Here is a 15,637-nt window from a genome sequence, read left to right on the forward strand (position 1 = left end):
TCCCCCCCGGAGCGCATACCTGTGGTGAGGGACGGGCGGGAGGGCCGATCCGCCCCGACTGCACGTTGCTGGGGTGTGTCGGCTCCGCGCTGATTCACTGCTCTCTCTGTCCCGGAACAGGAAGTAACCTGTTCCGGGGCAGAGAGGGCAGTGCACCAGCGTGGAGCCGACACCCCCCAGCGGCGTGCACCCAGGGCGGACCGCCCCCCCCCCCGCCTACGCCACTGCAGAAAGGTAAACAAAACTGTCTTCTCAATCACTGTTCCAAACTCTAGGTCCCAATGAGCATTTAGTTGACACTTAGGCATGCCTTGGAGCAGGTGTAGATGCCAATGGGCATATTTTAGGTGATAATCTAAACGCATGGAAACAACTACAAAAGAAATATAAATACGCAATAAAACAGACCAAAAGGTCGTACTACAAAACGAAAATTGGGCCGGACTACAAAAGCACGAAGTGGAGGAGTGGCCTAGTGGTTAGGGTGGTGGACTTTGGTCCTGGGGAACTGAGGAACTGAGTTCGATTCCCACTTCAGGCACAGGCAGCTCCTTGTGACTCTGGGCAAGTCACTTAACCCTTCATTGCCCCATGTAAGCCGCATAGAGCCTGCCATGAGTGGGAAAGTGTGGGGTACAAATGTAAAAAAAAAAAATACCATCTCGTGAACAAACTACTAGACACAACACTGGTTACCACAACCAATACTGACATCCCATCCGCAGACAGCCTTGCTAAATATTTCAATGAAAAAATCATAAACTTATGCAAAACCCTACCTCAGAACAACATGGACATTGAAAACTTCATTAATGGTCTAGACCCAACCCCTGGTGAATACCCTGCTGACCGAATATGGACCAATTTCGCTCTACTCACCGCTGACACAGTTACCTAGGCGATTAAACAATATTCAAACAGCCACTGTCAACTGGACACCCGCCCCAGCTACGTAATACGATCTGCCCCCCAACGCTTCATAATAGATTTCACAGCCCACTTAAACTTCATGCTACAACAGGGAACATACCCTCAAGAAAAAGGCAACATCCTGCTTACCCCAATACCAAAAGACACTAAGAAAAAAAACCCCAAATGATATTATCAACTACTGCCCAGTAGCTTCTATCCCATTAGTAGTCAAACTCATGGAAGGACTGGTGACCAAACAACTCAATGACTACATAAACAAATTCACTATACTACATGAGTCACAATCAGGATTTTGACCCCTACACAGCACCGAAACAGTACTACTCACTCTCCTAACCAAATTCAAGCAGGAAATAGCAATAGGCAAGAACATTCTCCTCCTCCAATTTGACATGTGAATTAAATGGGATGAAAAAAAAGCATGGAGGTCTTTAAAAAGATGCAATCCAAGCTGGAGGGTCAGCATAACATCCAGGACCGAGGTGCAAAAGAACGGGATGCATGCTCGAAATCGAAAACAGGAAATGTCCTTGCTTTTTTCCACCCAACAGCCTCTTTCTGATACAGTTATTGTAAGACTCCTGAAGCAGACCTATAGGACTTTTTTGACCCCTGATGCAGGCGCTTGAACGCCGAAACACGGCCCGTGTCGGGTCTTTGCTTGAATAAAAGTTTAACATTTTTCTAATTCCTGAAGGCCCGGTTTTCGTGTTTCTGTTTATATTTGTATGCTGTTACCCTCTCTTTTGTGACTAGAGATAACCTTACTGCCATTAGAAATATACCCAGGTTTAAGTTTGTGCCAAAGAGCTGTATGTTTGCTGGGAAAGTAACTAATCAGGGACCCAAGGAATACCCTATTAATACAATAACATTGAGAGGCTAAGATCTGTAAATATGTAGAGACAGACAATCCAGGGGCTGTGGTCAACAATTGAGAAGGTGATACTAAAGTTTAATGGCACAAAACAATTCTATAGACTGTAGTCTGTACCATGCATAGGAGCCAACTATTGGGGTGCTAAGTCCAATGGAAATAACCCCTCCCTGGACACATACAAGGATTTTTCTCAACATTAGAGGTGTTCAAGCACCCACAGCACCCAGAGTCGGCTCCTATGGTACCACGGAGGGCCAGAACAGCAGTGGTTAGAGGAATATGCATTGTCCGCTAGAAATTGTACTTTGAATTAAGTTACACAAGGGGCTGTATGATAAATGCTAGTTTGAAGCCCATGGGGAAGCGTTCACCTGAAATTGCGAATAAAGCAGGTAAATAGTACACCAGCATCCTGCCTTGTCTATGGAAAATGAAAGTGATTTCCAGGAGAGGAATGTGACCAAAACTTGGCCCAGGCTGAGGATCCGTTTCCTAGGCTCCACCTTTTCCCTCACTCTCTCTGTTCTTCCTGCTACCTAACCTTGAGGCAGTGGCCTGTGCTGCTTCAGGCTCTGGTTGCTATTGCTGCAGATTCATAACTATCTATATATCTATCTCTATATACAATTATGTATGTATGTTATAGTCACAAATCTACTTGATTAGAATCCCAATGGCCCCTCCTCCCCATTCCAAATAAAGCGACATAGTTTAATGCCCTGTTTCATTTAGAGAGAGCTGGGAGCCTTTGAGGGGCATTTTTGAAAGGGACGTCCACGTTTCGATTTGGACGTCCTCGCAAAACGTCCCCATCCAGGGGCAGGGAAACCCGTATTTTCGAAACAAGATGGACGTCCATCTTTCGTTTTCGAAAATACCATCAGGGACGTCCAAATCCTTAAATTTGGTCGTCCCTAGATTTGGTCGTCCCTAAACATAGATGTTTCTGATCGTCGGCGATTTTCAAAACCAAGGATGTCCATCTCAGAAACGACCAAATGCAAGCCATTTGGTCGTGGGAGGGGCCAGCATTTGTCCCCCTCACATGCCAGGACACCAACTGGGCACCCTAGGGGGCACTGCAGTGGACTTCATAAATTGCTCCCAGGAACATAGCTCCCTTACCTTGTGTGCTGAGCCCCCCAAAACCCACTACTCACAACTGTACACCACTACCATAGCCCTTACGGGTGAAGGGGGGCACCTAGATGTGGGTACAGTGGGTTTCTGGTGGGTTTTGGAGGGCTCGCTGTTTCTTCCACAAACGTAACAGGTAGGGGGGGATGGGGCTGGGTCCGCCTGTCTGAAGCACCCACTAAAACTGCTTCAGGGACCTGCATACTGCTGTCATGGACCTGAGTATGACATCTGAGATTGGCATAGAGGCTGACACAAAATATTTTTAAAGATGTTTTTTTGAGGGTGGGAGTGGGTTAGTGACCACTGAGGGAGTAAGGGGAGGTCATCCCCGATTCTCTCTGGTGGACATCTGATCATTTCAGGCACGTTTTTGTGCCTTAGTCGTAAGAAAAACAGGTCCGGGTGAAAATGTCCAAGTGCTCGTCAGGGGCGTCCTTCTTTTTTTCAATTATGGGTCAAGGTCGTCCAAGTGTTAGGCACACCCAAGTCCCACCTTCGCTATGCCTCCGACACGCCCCCTTGAACTTTGGCTGTCCCTGCGACGGAGTGCAGTTGGGGACGTCCAAAATCGTTTTTCAATTATACCGATTATGCTGCTTATCCCAGAAATGAGCAATGGATTTTCCCCAAGTCAATTTAATAATGGTCTATGGACTTTTCCTTTAGGAAGTTGTCCAGACCTTTTTTAAACCCAGCTAAGCTAACCACATTTACAATATTCTCTGGCAACGAATTCCAGAGTTTAATTACATGTTGATTGAAGTAGAGAGGTGTGGTAGCCGTGTTAGTCCACTCTTAAAGGTTATCAATAGAAATCAAACAAAATAAAACATGGAAAAGAAAATAAGATGATACCTTTTTTATTGGACATAACTTAATATATTTGAAGAAACATTTTCTCTGATTCGTTTTAAGTTTACTACTTTGTAGCTTCATCGCATGCACCCTAGTCCTAGTATTTTTGGAAAGAGTAAACAAACGATTCACGTCTACCCGTCTCACTCCACTCATTATTTATAGACCTCTATCGTATCTCCCCTCAGCCGCCTTTTCTCCAAGCTGAAGAGCCCTAGATGCTTCAGCCTTTCCTCATAGGGAAGTCATCCCATCCCCTTTATCATTTTCGTCGCCCTTCTCTGTACCTTTTCTAATTCCACTATATCTTTTTTGAGCTACGGTGAGATAGATTGGCATGCATGCGCTTCTTCCTTGGTATGCCAATCTATGTCATACGTATTCATTGTGGATATCCTGAAAACCTGATGGGACTTGGTGTGTCCTGAGGACTGGGTGGAGAAGGCCTGATTTTGGGAAATAACATCAAGAGACAAACCAACAAATGATTGTACAAGCAGTGGCATAGCAAGGAGGGCTGCCACCCGGGGTGGTTCGCCGTCGCACCCCCCCAGGGTGCAGCACGATGACACCCCCCCTTGGCGCATCAACACCCCCCCGACCCAGTGCCTACCCTCCTCAGCTCCCTCCAACCAGCTCCCACACCCTACCTTTAAAGAAATTTTGGAAGCCGTGGAGAGGCGAGGCGCAGCGCCTCATGCCTGCATGTAAAAGAAGCGTGGATCGTCATCGGGCCTTCCCTCACGCTGTCTGTCACGCCCTCCACTGACGCAACTTCCTATTTCCACAAGGACAGGACAGACAGCGTGAGGGACAGACAGCGCCTCGCCTCTCCACGGCTTCCGAAATTTCTTTAAAGGTAGGGTGTGGGAGCTGGTTGGAGCCGGAGGGAGCTGAGGAGGGTAGGCACTGGTCGGGGGGGGGGGGGGGTGTTGATGCGCCGAGGGGGAGTGCCATCGTGCTGCACCTGGGGGGGAGCTGGCAGGGAGCACCCCCCCCCCCGAGCTGACACCCGAGGCAGACCGCCCCTCCCGCCCCCCCCCCCCTTGCTACACCACTGTGTACAAGCAGTCTGATTCAGGCCTCGGGACTGTTTCAGCAACTTAGATCAGACTGTGGGTATCTCTGTAATTAACCATTCATTATAAAAACAAACTCCCACCAAAAAAAACGGAACAGAAGAATCCTCTGGCTATCTGCAGCTTGTGGAGGAATGCTTCCAGTCCTTGACATAATGCATTTCAGACAGCAAGGAGATAAGAGCCTCAGACTACCTTAGAAACAAAACAAAGGGATGTGTTCAGGGTCCTGGATCTAAGGCCAGAAAGATTAAGCAAAGAATTAAGGCTGCTTTTAACGTAGAAAACTCACATTACTTGGTGCACATCCCATTTCGTTCACTGAGGGCTCTGCACTGTTAACAGGGGTTTTCTGCATTAAAAAGTTAGCATGCATTTATAAATAAGAACATAAGAACATAAGCATTGCTATACTGGGACAGACCGAAGGTCCATCAAGCCCAGCATCCTGATTCTATCGGTGGCCAATCCAGATTACAAGTACCTTGCAAGATCCCAAAACAGGACAACACATTTTATACTGCTTATCCTAGAAATAAGCAGTGGATTTCCCCCAAGTCCATCTTAATAATGGCTTATGGACTTTTCTTTTAGGAAGTTAGCTAAACCTTTTTTAAACCCCGCTAAGCTAACTGCTTTTACCACATTCTCTGGCAACAAATTCTAGAGTTTAATTACACATTGAGTGAAGAAATCTGGCAATAAATTTTAGAGTTCAATTACACATTGAGTGAAGAAATATTGTCTCTGATTCGTTTTAAATTTACTACTTTGTAGCTTCATTGCATGCCCACTGGTCCTATTAGTATTTTTGGAAAAAGTAAACAAGTGATTCATGTTTACCTGTTCCACTCCACTCATAAGAACATAACTGCTGACATACTGGGACATACAGTACCAAAGGTCCATCAAGCCCAGCATCCTGTTTCCAGCAGTGGCCAATCCAAGTCCTGAGTTTCATTGACAAGGGGAAACTGAAAACGTAATTTCAAAATTACAGTAATTTGAAAGAGGGGTTTTTATTTTGCTCAGTTGCCATAAGGAGTTTTCTCTTCAGTATATATTATTGTTAGGCATACATAAGTACACAATTATTGCCATACTGGGACAGATCGAAGATCCATCAAGCCCAGCATCCTGTTTCCAACAGTGTCCAATCCAGGTCACAAGTACCTGACAAGATCCCAAAACAGTACAATACATTTTATGCTATTTATCCTAGAAATAAGCACTGGATTTTCCCCAAGTCCATTTTTAATAATGGCTTATAGATTTTTCTTTTAGCAAGCTAGCAAAACCTTTTTTAAACCCTGCTAAGCAAACCACTTTTACTACATTTTCTGGCAACAAATTCCAGAATTTAATTATACATTAAGTGAAGAAATATTTTCTCTGATTCATTTTCAATTTACAAATTTTTGTTGCTTCATTGCGTGCCCCCTAGACCTAGTATTTTTGGAAAGAGTAAACAATCAATTTTTCTCAAGAAAGGGCTGGAAGATTGTGAATAGGAGTTGAGATACAAGTGATTCGGAGTAGTTGTGAATGGGGAGGGTTTGAGAAACAGAAGCTGGGGTTTGTGCACATATATCCCCTTTTTGTCACAATCAGCTTGAGGAGGGTGGATGTGCGAGTGTGTGTATACACACACACACACACATACACACACAAACAAAACAGATAGATAGATGTGTGTGTGTGTGTGTGTGTTTATGTGTGTTTGTGTATGCATCTGAGATGGGGTTAGGAAGGGAAAGAAAAAGTACTGGAGATGGAGAGTGAAGGGGAGCAAAACAGGTTTAGGGTAGAAAGAAGAGAGAATGTATATGAGGAGGAGGGGGTTGGACAATGGGACATACCTCCTCTCTAGATTGACCTTCCAATCCTACAAGACCCCTCTACTTATCTCCTCATTCTCCAACATCTCAGAACCTTCCTTTCCTTTATTTCTTCTTGCCCCATCCCAATCTTCCTGCTTTGCATCTTCCCTCATTCATCTCTATCCTCTCTCTCTCTTCCTGCCTGCTCATCTCCAAATCTCCTCCTCCTCCTCCTCCCCATTCCCAACCCTCCTTCCTTCTCTTGTCTCCATCTTTGATAATTGCAGCTTCTTCTCCTTCCTCACAAGAATGTTTGTAATTCATTCCTCACAAAATTCTGAAAAGAACAAAATAAATTACTCAGACACAAAACAAGGTTGGAGAACGTTATTTATTTTATTTATGTAAAATATGTCAGCATTATTGAATATACTACTAATAATTGAAATATATGCAAATGCAATGCATAATAGTTGTAGAATTTTGGAAACTTTGATACACAGCTTCAAAAATCTGTGACAGGAAACTTGGGCCTCTGACCTATACTCCACAGAACATCACACTGCTTACAAATTTTTTCCAGATGGCATCTGAGGAATGCACCAATAAGGGACTGATGCAGCCTCCAGTTCTTAAGTAATAGTAAACCTCTTTTTGCTGGGACAATAAATGGTACCACAGCCTCTAAAGACTGCTATTTGAGTCAAGACCTGGAAAGATGTAAGTAGGGTGAACAGCTTGTCCGGAGCCCGCCCTTAATGAGGGGATGAGTCACTCGTCTTTTCCGGCGCCCGGTGCTCAGGCCGGGTCTGCCAGGGGTCAGAAATGGAAGGCAGACCTTGGCTTGGCCTGTGTTCAGTGCGCGAGGACATGGCATACACTTATTGGTTGGCTACATTTCAAATTGTCATAGAAGGGATGTAGTTCTGTTAAGGGGAGGGCGGGCTTGGCAGCACTAATATAAGGACGGCCCCTCTGGGGACCAGGATTTCTTCCTGCTCCCCGGGGGTGGTTTGATTTCCCGTCCATCCCACCCTTTTTGCTTTCTGAGGAGACTCCGAGATGCGGGTTGTTTCGCCTAGTTGCAGCTTTGGGGCGGGGGGGGGGGGGGGGGGGGGGTAGGGGTACCCAAGCTAGAGTCTGTGCAGAAGGAGGTCCTTCTGGACATGGCCTTAATGTTCACCCAAATTTGTTCATTGGGCCACATCTTGATGGCTTAACCTAGCTGGCATGGTGGGTTAAGGCATTGCGCTTAAGGCAGGGTCTCAAGGTACACAAGGTGGTCCACGCCTTGAGGAGGCAAGCCTTGCTGATGTGATGATTAAGGATTTGGAGTTTTAATGCTTTGGCTATGACTCCTTCAGGCTTTTTTTCGAAAGAGATTGCCAGCGATCTTCCGACACAAATCGGGAGATCGCCGGCGATCTCTCAAAAGCGGCAAAATCGGTATAATCGAAACCTGCTTTTTTGACACCATCGCTGCTTTCCCATTGCCATGAAAGTTCAAGGGGGCGTGTCAGCAGCGTAGCGAAGGCAGGACATGGGCGGGCATGGGCATGGCTACCAGATGGCCGGCTTTCGAGGATAATGGAAAAAAAAAGCGGCGTTAATCAGTATTTCGCTGGTTTTACTTGGTCCTTTTATTTTCACAACCAAGCCTTAAAAAGGTGCCCCAACTGACCAGATGACCACTGGAGGGAATGGGGGATGACCTCCCTGTACTCCCTCAATGGTCACCAACCCCCTCCCACACTAAAAAAATAAAAATAAAAACTTTTTTTGCCAGCCTGTATGCCAGCCTCAAATGTCATACCCAGCTCCCTGACAGCAGTATGCAGGTCCCTGGAACAGTTTATGTTGGTTGCAGTGGACTTCAGGCAGGCGGACCCAGGCCCACTCCCCCTACCTGTTACACTTGTGGTGGTAAGTGTTGAGCCCTCCAAACCCCCCCCAAAACCCACTCTACCCACATGTAGGTGCCCCCCTTCACCCATAAGGGCTATGGTAGTGGTATAGAGTTGTGGGGAGTGGGTTTGGGGGGGGATTTGGGGGGCTCAGCACCCGGGGTCAGGGAGCTATGCACCTGGGAGCTATTTGTATATATATTTTTTAATTTTTAGAAGTGCCCCCTTGGGTGCCCGGTTGGTGTACTGGCGTGTCAGGGGGACCAGTCCACTACAAATGCTGGCTCCTCCCACGACCAAATGCCTTGGATTTCATCGGGTTTGAGATCGCCGGCATTTTTTCCATTATCGTTGAAAAACAAAACCGGCCATCTCAAACCCGGCGAAATCCAAGGCATTTGGCCGGGCCAAACCGTATTATTGAAAAAAAAGATGGCCGGCCATCTTTTTCAATAATGCGGTTCGGCCAGCTGTTTGCGGCGCCACCAAAATAGATCGCCGGCAATCTATTTCGCCGGCGCCATTCGATTATTCCCCTCCTTGCTGTTAAATGACAGGTAGTCAGGGGTTTGCTACTGAATAAATAATGGTATCTGTTCCTATTAGATCGGGTTGTATATGTCACCAATAAACAGAGCTGCGGCCTGTTTTATACCAAAGAAACTTGTTGGTCTCAGCCTATTACAGTTAATTGTATGTTATAATTATATCTGTGGAAAAGGCGGGTGATAGGTCTCATATCCCTTCATTAAGTGAAATGTGTATGTGTGTGTGTGAGAGAGTGTGGTTGCCCGGTTAGTCCCACTTGAATGCACTGATATGAAGGATAACAAATAAACAATTTTTTATTGAACTAACAATATATTTGGTGAAGAGCTTTGGGGAGCGAACACCCTGTTCTGACCTGCAGAAGGCAGTGGCATACTGGATCTCCAGTGCACGTGGCCAGTATTTTTTGCATTTGTGCCCCTCCGAACACACAACCCATCACAAAGGCCCTATGATTTTGTTTTTTGACCCATCAGGCTCACCACCATAGCCCTCTTCAGGCTAGCACCTGGGGGCCATGGCACCCTCCTTATCCCTGCTCTCCCCCCATTGGTGAGCCACTGATAGAAAGAAAGGGGTGTTAGCTTCCAAAAGGTGAATAAGACATGTATTAAGCTAGCCTAATAAAAAGGTATCACCTTATATATACATTCTTTGTTTTATTTGAGACGCTTATTTCTGTGAGTGAGTGAGACACACACCCAAGGCTTACAAGGCTGTCGGGATGATGCTGTCATACACAGTCCATTAGCCCAAGGGCTGAAGTTAGTCAAACCATTTTTCTCTGCCTTTAAGATTTTTGGTGTTTGGGTGGGGGGGGGGGGGGAATTTCTTAGTCTTGTTCACTTTCCAGATCCAAATTTGGAATGCAGTGCTCATAACAGAAACAGAGGACAATCCTCTCACAAGCAGCTGTGCGCCTTAAAGCAGCTCAACATGTGTCCAATTGGAGCGACAGAGCACCCGGTTCTTAGTACAGAACCCAACTCCCAGACCAACAATCTGGAGAGCGCAGAGCTGTGAAAATATCTCCCCCCCCCAGCAATAATCAATATAACAGCCCCAGTCCCAAACCAACAATTTGCAGAGAGCAGAGCTGAGAAATGACCCCCCCCCCCCCCGTCCTTCAGCAGTCATTAGTACAGTGCCCCACTCCCCAACCAACAATCTGGAGAGAACAGAGCTGCGAAAATCTCTCCCCCCACTTCAGCAATAATCCGTACAGCACAGCGCCCCACTCTCTAACCTACAATCCAGAGAGAATAGATCCATGAAAAATATCTTCCCCGGCCTTCCCAGCAATAATCAGTGCAGCACCCCACTCCCAAACCAACAATCCGGAGAAAGCAGAGCTGTGAAAATCTAATTACTACAGCTCCCCATTCTCAAACAATCTGGAGAGAACAGAGCTGTGAAAATACCCCCCCCCCCCACTAATAATCAGTACAGCACCCACTCTGAAACCAACAATCCGGAGAAAGCAGAGCTGTGAAAATCTCCCCCCCCCCAGCAATAATTACTACAGCTCCCCATTCTCAAACAATCTGGAGAGAACAGAGCTGTGAAAATACCCCCCCCCCCCCCACCACACCAATAATCAGTACAGCACCCACTCTGAAACCAACAATCCGGAGAAAGCAGAGCTGTGAAAATCTTCCCCCCCCCCCCAGCAATAATTACTACAGCTCCCCATTCTCAAACAATCTGTAGAGAACAGAGCTGTGAAAATACCCCCCCCCCCAGCAATAATCAGTACAGCACCCACTCTGAAACCAACAATCCGGAGAGAACAGTGCTGTGAAAATAACCCCCCCCCCCCCACCAACAATAATCAATACAGTATCCCAACCTCAAACCAACAATCTGGAGAGAACAGAGCTGTGAAAATACCCCCCCCCCCCACCAATAATCAGTACAGCACCCCACTCCGAAACCAAAAATCCGGAGAGAACAGAGCTCTGAAGATTTCCCACTTCCCAGCAAAAACAGAACTGTGGTCTGCACCTCACCCAAGACATTAGTTACCCATAAGAGAATTTATGATTGCAAGGAAAGCTTTTGCACAACCGAAATTCCCTCCTAAAGTTGTTTCATCCATATATGCCACATTTGAATGAGATAAAGACCAGCATACATATTAACGTTTGGAAATGTGATGTTTCTTAAAAGTTTTATTTTGACAAATACTTCAATACTAGAAAGAAAAGGCATAGATGCCCTACAGAACTTTAGCAGAATAAACACAGGATGCTTTACAGGTAAATAAACGTAAAAGTACCAGTAGCGTCCATGCAATTTAACTCCAGTTCTTATCCAATTTGTTCACATCATTTTATTTAATTTTGCACGCGCAAACTCACAAACTATCCCAGCCGATGACAGGGATCATGCATGCAGAGCGAGTCCCAGATCAGTAGGAGAGAAAGCTATTGCAACTTTACCCGGATCCGTCACGCTTCCGTCTCGGGAACAGGCTGCACTTTGGGCTGAAGAGCGTCGGCATGTGCGAGATGTAATGGATAGGCAACCCCGGCTCCCTTCCCAATAATTCACATCCTGCTGCAGGGAGCACCCGCAGCTTCCTCGTCTAGTCTATGCCTTCCCAGACAGCGGGAGGGGGGAGGGGACCTTCCAAATCCTCCCTGTCTCAGACATTCTAACTGGGTGGGATTCACATTCTCCTCCTCCCCTGAATTGCTAACAGAAAAGACTAAAGAAAAAAAAAAAATCCTACACACCGCCTGCCTCCCAGGCAAAGGAAACAATGAGATCATTAACTATTTCCTGACTGGCAGCAGTACAGCACACTCATCTTGCAACCTTTATGAGTATTCCATTCCTTTTAGTCCACTGAGCCATACAAAACGCTGGCAGTGCTGGAAAATCAAAGCCACCTGAGTTTGTAGGATAATGTTTTTATAAGCTGAAGAAGGCGGTAATAACCTCATCCTGTAATATGGGCAGAAGCGGTTGAACATATTTCCTTTAACTACTGACCCAGTAAAAGTAGGCGCTTCGAAAAATATAAGCCCACTTGATGTGTAAGTCATCTAGGTGAGAAGATGAATGTTCCAGTTGGGAAATTCAACAATGTGCAGTGCATTTTACAAAAAGCTTGTTCAATATGTCCCCGGGCCACTTATAGGGGCCGCCAAGCTGCTGATGTTCCCAATTCATTACCTGACCTTGTGATGTCTCCCTGAATAGAAGGGGAAAGGGAAATTGGACATGATATATGGCCTTTCTGAGGTTTTTGCAACTACATTCAAAGCAATATATTCCAGTACTTATTTTGTACCAAGGGCAATAGAGGGTTAAGTGACTTGCCCAGAGTCACAAGGAGCTGCAGTGGGAATCAAACTCAGTTCCCCAGGATCAAAGTCCACTGCACTAACCACTAGGCTACTCCTCCACTAGCAACATTCCATGTAGAAGCCTGCCCTTGCCGCGCAGGCTTCTGTTTCTGTGAGTCTGACGTCCTGCACGTACGTGCAGGACGTCAGACTCACAGAAACAGAAGCCTGTGCAGCCGCGTTGCTGATCTGCAAGGGCAGGCTTCTACATGGAATGTTGCTAGTGGAATAGCAACATTAACATTCCATGTAGAATCTCCAATAGTAGCAACATTCCATGTAGAATCTACAAATAGGGAAAGGGAACTGGGACTTGATATACTGCCTTTCTGAGGTTTTTGCAACTACATTCAAAGCGGTTTACATATATTCAGGTACTTATTTTTTGTACCAGGGGCAATGGAGGTTAAATGACTTGCCCAGAGTCACAAGGAGCTGCAGTGGGAATCGAACTCTGTTCCCCAGGATCAAAGTCCACTGCACTAACCACTAGGCTACTCCTCCACTCATTCCACCAATAAGAGCCAACCTCATCAGTGATGTCACAATGGCTTGATTGCCCGATACTTGGCTCACTTCTGTTATTGTGATGTCATAAGGGAAAGGGGGAAAGGGAAATGGGACTTGATATACCACCTTTCCGAGGTTTTTGCAACTACATTCAAAGCGGTTTACATATATTCAGGTACTTATTTGTACCAGGGGCAATGGAGGGTTACGTGACTTGCCCAGAGTCACAAGGAGCTGCAGTGGGAATCGAACCCAGTTCCCCAGGATCAAAGTCCGCTGCACTAACCACTGGGCTCACTAGGCTACACCTCCACTTCTCTGATAGCCCCCTGCCTTGAAGACCTTCTCTTCCCAATGCCCCTACCCCAAATACCCCTTCCTGTTGCCCTCTAACAGAGCCCCCCCCCCCACTCAGAATTTCTTGAGTGACTTTTTGTTTAGAGAATTTTAAAAATTACTTTACAATATATCTATGATTGAGATTACCAAAATTTCTTTGTATGGTGAGTTTTATGGGGAAATGTCCTTGCTGGATGGCCAGGAGGTTCTCTAGATGTGGAATGTATTTGGCTTCAGTATCATATGTGTGTTGGAGGACCATGGCTCACAGAGGGCTGAAGAAGAGTGCAGTTTTTTTGTAGGTCCCTTAGCTCTCAATTGGCCACGGAAGCCTGAACTGCTACCCTCATTGAAGTAATTGGGAGTGAGGTAGAGGTGGAGCATGGGTTGGGGTAGGGACAAAGCATGGGTGCATTAGGTGACTGGGTTTTTTTTTTCTCTTTCAAAAAGTTGGCAACTCTAGTGCCCACCCATCCATCCAAAAATTGCTTTCTGCCTACGCCAATGCCCCCAAAGAACCCCTACCTTAAGCAATGCCTGGTATTCAGGGAGCAAGGTAAAATATACGCCATGTATTAAACAAGTGGAAAAAGCATGCATAACATAGCTCATGGAATTCTTTCCCACCTCTTTGCATGTAAATGCATGTGTGTTGGTGAGGGGAGGTTCATGGGTGTGTGTGTCTGTACGTTTGTGTCTGAGTGTTTATGTATGTGTGTGTGCTTACTGTGTGTCTATGATCAGGAGAGATGAGGGGGAAGGCAGTCAGAAAGGCGCAATTCCTCTCAATCACTATATATATATATATATATATATATATATATATATATATATAGTGCAGCTACTGGAGCTGCTTCTCCCATAGAAATGTATTGGGGGCATTTTTAGAAGGGGGGGGGGGTCATTTACCTTCTGCCTCCTGCCAGATGCAGAAACATCACTTCTACAGCACAAAAATGCTTTCCAGACCACTTTCTCCATTCCTGTGATTACAGCTGTCTTCCAGTCCTTCACCGCCTTCTTTCCCAATGGATGGATCCTACCTACAGTCTGTAATGCAAGTTACAATGGAAGCAGGCAGGTCAGGCTCATTCACATAGATGGGAGTGGGCAGGGGATCTTGAGAACTTCAGATAGAAATCTGAAACTCAGAAAAATGTCCAGCATATTACCTACATACAAAAAAACAACAACAAAAACGATACACCAGGAGCAATCTTTTAATATTGGGATTTGGGTTACCATATGTTTGGGTTTTCCTGGACATGTCCTCTTTTCCAGGGGTCTGGGTAGTTCTTAAAATTTTGATTCTTTTTCCAGGTTTCTGGCAAAGGGCAGGTAACAATATGAACGGTAAATGCAGTTGCAGTGGCAGACACACACGTAAGTGCCAGAAGAAGTCATCTGATCTAATGGCGCGTTCATGTGAGTCCTCCGGCGTCAGCAAGAAGATCCTTCTCGTGCACTGCATGCGTCTCAGCCGGCAAGGACCCAGAGAGAGGAGGTGTTGGGAGACAGAAGCCGGGACGTGCTTGGTTCACCGCCGCTGCCTACTAACTGCCAGGATCAGCCAAGAGCGCAGGAAGCTGCCGACCCTGCAGTGCTCACTCTTCTGCAGCTGACACAAGCTGCTGACTGGGCTGGCTCACTGCCGCAGTGGCCCCCCTCCCCCCCAGGGCACACACCACCAGGACTGGGGTGAGAAGAAGAAGGGAAGCAAGCCAGGAACATAAGACTAGCCATACTGGGTCAGACGAATGGTCCATCTAGCCCAGTATCCTGTTTTCCAAACAGTGGCCTAGCCAGGTCACAAGTACATGGCAGAAATCCAAATCCTGGCAACACTCCATACTATTTATTTATTTATTGCATTTGTATCCCACATTTTCCCACCTTTTTGCGGGCTCAGTGTGGCTTACAATAAGATATGAATAGTAGAAATACATTTGTAACAAATTGGATATGGAATACATTGTGCAGAGTTGTGCGAGACATTCGATTATCATTAGGAATATAACAATGGGACATCAACATAGAAACATTGGGAGGAGACAGTGGGACAATTGATTACGGGATGAGGGATCTGAAGTGGATGTATGTTGCATTGATGAACAGTGAGTATGGACTCTATGTGTTTTGGTTCTTTCCGTAAGTTTGTTCAAACAGGTAAGTCTTCAGTAGTTTTCGGAAGGAAGCTTGTTCGTTAATCATTCTTAGGTTGCGCGGCAGTGTATTCCAACCTGCGTGCTCATGTGGGAAAAGGTTGACGCGTGTA

At 46.0% G+C, this 15,637-nt stretch overlaps 1 protein-coding gene across 1 annotated transcript in view; it reads right to left on the reverse strand.

Moving 5' to 3' along the window:
• The window catches only part of EDNRA (endothelin receptor type A), a 132,530-nt gene extending 120,772 nt beyond the window's left edge, over positions 1–11,758 (reverse strand). The window contains exon 1 of the mRNA XM_030191670.1: positions 11,602–11,758. The gene's annotated coding sequence lies outside the window, so the exon portion shown is untranslated. The remainder of the gene's footprint in view (positions 1–11,601) is intronic.
• Between the last annotated feature and the right edge of the window lie 3,879 nt (positions 11,759–15,637).

This window comes from Microcaecilia unicolor, chromosome 2, assembly GCF_901765095.1.
Source record: "Microcaecilia unicolor chromosome 2, aMicUni1.1, whole genome shotgun sequence".
NCBI classification, from domain to species: domain Eukaryota; kingdom Metazoa; phylum Chordata; class Amphibia; order Gymnophiona; family Siphonopidae; genus Microcaecilia; species Microcaecilia unicolor.